The sequence below is a fragment of the Lactuca serriola genome, chromosome 2 (genome assembly GCF_051521515.1).
Source record: "Lactuca serriola cultivar US96UC23 chromosome 2, Lser_US96UC23_V15, whole genome shotgun sequence".
Lineage (NCBI taxonomy): Eukaryota > Viridiplantae > Streptophyta > Magnoliopsida > Asterales > Asteraceae > Lactuca > Lactuca serriola.
This window is the reverse complement of record NC_136409.1, coordinates 187,570,457-187,575,462: the sequence shown is the minus strand read 5'-3', so window position 1 is coordinate 187,575,462 and position 5,006 is coordinate 187,570,457.

Below are 5,006 nucleotides of genomic sequence, written 5' to 3'. Positions count from 1 at the left end.
TGCATTAAACAAAAATCTGATGTTGAACAGGTCTTTTACAATTTCCAAAATCATGTTGAGCGCCTCCTAAATACAAAAATTTGTGCTATCCAATCCAATTAGGGAGGTGAATACCACAAACTTAACAAATATTTTCAGCAATGTGGTATCTCTCATTGTGTGTCATGTCCACATACATCACAATAAAATGGCATGGCAGAACAAAAACATTGCCATATAGTTGAAACATGATTGTCTCTTTTAGCTCACTCCTCTCTTCCTTTAAGATATTGGGATGAAGCATTCTTAACCACATGTTATCTAATTAATCGTATGCTCACTCAGACCATTTAACACTCCAATCCTATCAAACGCCTTCTTAACATCACAACTGATTACACGTTTCTTTGAACCTTTAGGTGCGTGTGTTGGCCGAGTCTTAGAAAATATAACACTCATAAACTTTTGTTTAGATCTAAATTGTGTATTTTCTTGGGATACAGTTCTATACACAAAAGGGTACAAATGTATAGACAACCAAACCAATAGGATTTATATTTCTCGAGATGTAGTTTTTGATGAATCTCGTTTCCCATTTGCTTCATCATTTTCCTCTCTACCATCTTCCACATCCCAGGGTGTTTCGTTTCCTCAAACAGAACCTGCCATTGTGAATGACCATTTGAGTAAATATGATTTATCATTATTGCCAACTAACTCTACTACTGCAACTACAACTCCCAATATGCACAACTCAGCACCATCAACGGCTACCAGCACTTGTTCAATACCGATGTCTCCCCATCAGTTCCGGTGTCCTCTAATGAACCATGTGCTCCAAACTCAATCAACACACAAGACACATCTGCCATTCCCACTGTTGTTGATCTCTCCAGTCCTGCTGTCTTGCCACCCGCATGATCAGCGCAAGTCAGTCCACCTGGCTCTCCTGCTCCAGCCAGTCCACCAACACCTCCGATCGGTGTCACAACTTGACGAAAATTAGGGAAAAGTTTTCCTCAACAATTTACTGATGGCACCATACTATATAACCCGAATCGACATGCTTTTTTTGTTGAACCCACTTCATCTTAGCAAGCTATGGTTGAACCAAAGTGGTGTCGTGCCATGGAAAGCGAGTTTACAACCCACCAAACAAATAACACATGGGACTTGGTCCCCAGACCAGATGGGGTGAACATAGTTGGTTGTAAATGGATTTTTAAGACTAAGCTAAATCCGGATGGCTCCCTTGATAAACATAAAAGCACTCTTGGTAGCTCGTGGGTTCACTCAGCAGTATGGAGTGGACTATCAGGAAACCTTTAGTCCAGTGGTGAAACCAGCAACAATACGACTTGTTCTCTCTCTAGCGGTCTCTAAAATCTGGCATTTACGCCAGATTGATGTTAACAATGCATTTTTGCATCGATTTTAAATGAAGATGTGTATATGAAGCAACATCATTGTTTTGAAGACTCCAAACATCCTCATCATGTTTGTAAGCTTTGAAAAGCAATCTATGGCCTCAAACAGTCTCCCCGTGCCTGGTTTTCTCGACTGAGTGACAAACTGCATCATCTAGGCTTCACTTCCTCTAAGGTAGATACTTCTCTTTTCTTGTTCCATCATGGGCATCATATCATCTATATGTTAGTCTATGTAGATGATATTGTTATAGCCGGGTCCTCCAAAGAAATTATTGATCATCTAGTGCGCAAGTTGTCCTTGTCCTTTCCTATCAAGGACCTTGGTCGTCTCAGTTACTTCTTAGGGATTGAAGTCACTCACAATTCAGGGGGAATCACATTACTTCAGCACAAGTATGCTTTAGATCTCGTCCATCGAGCTCACATGGAGAATTGTAAGAGTGTATCAACCCCTATGTCACTCACAGATAAACTTGCAAAAGACTATGGTAAACCATTGAGTGAAGAGGATGCTTTCAAGTATAGAAGTATGGTAGGAGGATTACAATATCGTACCTTAACAAGACCAGACATATCTTTTGCAGTAAATAAGGTTTGCCAATATCTCTCTAAACCCACTGTTATGCACTAGGAGGCAGTTAAACTAATACTTCGGTACATTAAAGGCATGGAAAATACATGACTTAGTATTAGAAAAACCACCTCTACACTACTAAGTGTTTTTACAGAAGCAGAGTGGGTTAGTTGCCTTGACTATCATAGATCTACCAAAGTTTTGCTGTGTTTCTAGGTCCGAATTTAATCTCTTGGAGTTCCCACAAACAACCTATTGTATCGCGTTCAAGTATAGAAGCAGAATACAAAACCTTGGCGAATGGTACAACTGAAGTCATTTGGATACACTCATTACTCAGGGAACTTGGAGTTCACCAGCCAAGGCCACCTATTCTGTGGTGTGACAATTTAGGAGCCACCTACCTTACTGCAAACCCGGTGTTCCATGCTAGAACAAAACACATTGAAGTTTATTTTTATTTTGTTAGAGAGAAAGTGGCTATGGGTGCTCTTGATGTACGTTTTATCTCTTTAAATGATCAAATAGATGATGGGTTTACTAAACCAATTACACGACACATGTTGAATCGTATGAAGCACAATCTGAACCTAGTATCGGTTAAGATTGAGGGGGAATGTCAACAGAAGGGTCATCAACAATATTAAAAAAAAGATAAATAAGATATAGATAACTAGTTTATAGTATTTGTATTTATGTTCTAATTGTTGTAACTAAAGTTCCATTGATGTAGGATCTATCTTTGTAAAGTTATCTATGTAACGAATACACGCTTACGGGAGATTGCATCCCAAATATTACTATTTTCTTCTTGCTCCTTAATAGCTAGAAATGAAAATGTTTTATTTGAACTAGTAAAAAAATCTTGCACGTTGCCTCAGGTTTGTAAGTGTTTGCTAAACCAAAAAAAAAAAAAAATCAGTGTAATATACTATATCAGCTTTAGTATGTTTCATGCCTATGTGGCATCCTAAGTGGCAATTTATAATGAATTTGTCTTACGTGGCAAGTCAATTACTCAATTTTAATTTTTTGTTATTTTAACATCCACCTTGGCATACTACATGACAATTTTTTTTTTTATGAATTTGTCATGTGTGTCGTCTTACGCCTCAAATCGATTTTTGAAGTTTAAAAAACTAAACTTGCTATAGCAAGATTCAATGGTAACATTGAAAAAAAATGAAGTTTAGGGCTCTATTGAACACAATTGTAATTGAATACAAAAATCTCCGTATGGTGTTACCTATACATGTCATTAACCTTTAAAATAAATATATTAAGAATATGCACCTCATAGCCAATCCAAGAAACAAAACTAAAACCGATACATCTAAAGTATTAGTAAACTTTCGGTATAGTTCAAGTTTACTGATGTTTCTTCATATCTTCATAAAAAGAATATAATTAAATCAAAGTTCATCAAGAAATGAAGCAACATGAATTAATCTCCCTATACTAATAAAAGAGTAGTTGTTTTGCCATATGTCACCATGTTAGACATTGTAATAAATACCATGACACTTGTCAATCTATTGGCACTTGTAATTAATATCATGACACTTATCAATTTATTAATTCTCCATTTCAAATTTCAAAATTCAAAATTTAAATCACATTTTAATTACATTAAATTAATAATATTAGAATAAAAATAAAATAAAATCTATACAAATTATAATAAAATAAAACTTATACAAATTATAAGATGATATATTTTATGTATTTATTTGAATCAATGATTATAATTTTATATATAACTAAAAAAAATATCTTTTAATTAATAAGTTATTTAAAATTATTAATTAATAGTTTTGAGTTTTTACTTAGAAAGTTAAATTAATTTTCTAACCGTGGTTCCCACGGGTTATAAACTAGTTAGTGAATATATGCATACGAATTTAGTTATTAGCATTGAATACTCAAAATTGGTTACCCGGTGTGACTCTCTCAAATGAGAGGTCATGGGTTCAAGTCTCTTTAGAGACATAGGTGGTTATTTAGGAGTAAATTAATTAGTTAGATTTCCGTTTAAAAAAAAGATATATGTATATGAATTTAATTATGACATTGATTGATGACAAATACTAAAAAAAACAAATGCAAGCTAGGTAGTAGTTATTTGTTTTAAATCATATTCACCTACAATCTAATGTGATTTGCTATTTCATATCTACAATATTTGTTACATGTTTTTTTTATAAAAAAATTAGAGACACTTAGTAGATTGCTATCAATTAAGAAATTAAGAAGGGGACACCAACTTTAACAGTAGAAGAGGAAGTATTGTAATTCCAATATCAACAAAAAAGTTGTTTGGGATCAAAAGATTTAATAATTTTAAACCGCAAAGCAAAGCAAAGCAAAACAAAACAAAACAAAACAAAAGATTAAAAACACATTAAAAAATCAAGTCAATAAAAAGGCAATACACACAAGGTGTCACAAAAAAAAGATAAAATTGCAGCTTCAAGCTTATCTACTTGCAGCACAGTTGCCTTCTGTATTAAAAAAATAAAATTAATAAATGATAAAAATAAGTTAAACTTCTTAGACCATCTCTATTTTTTCCCTCATAAATGGAGTAAACAGTGTTTCATCTCCAACCCTACTCCATTTTCTACCTCATTTTTTACCTCAAAAAATATATTCCTAGAATATTCCATTTTTATAACTTATATATATATATATATATATATATATATATATATATATATATATATATATATATATTATCAAATACACCCCTCTACTAATTAAACTTTATATTTATGATTAATCAATATAAATTGGTATATAACATGATATTATAAATATTAAATATTGCATTTAAATTATAATTAGTAGATAAAATAAACTAGATATGTATAAAATAAAAATGAGAGTGACTAAAATTGGCAACCAAACTTCACCTCCATTTTTGGAGATATGAATAGTATTCCCCCATATATGGGGGAATACTATGCATATCTCCAAAAATAGAGGTGAAAATGGGGTAGAGTTGGAGAAGAATGGGGGAATAA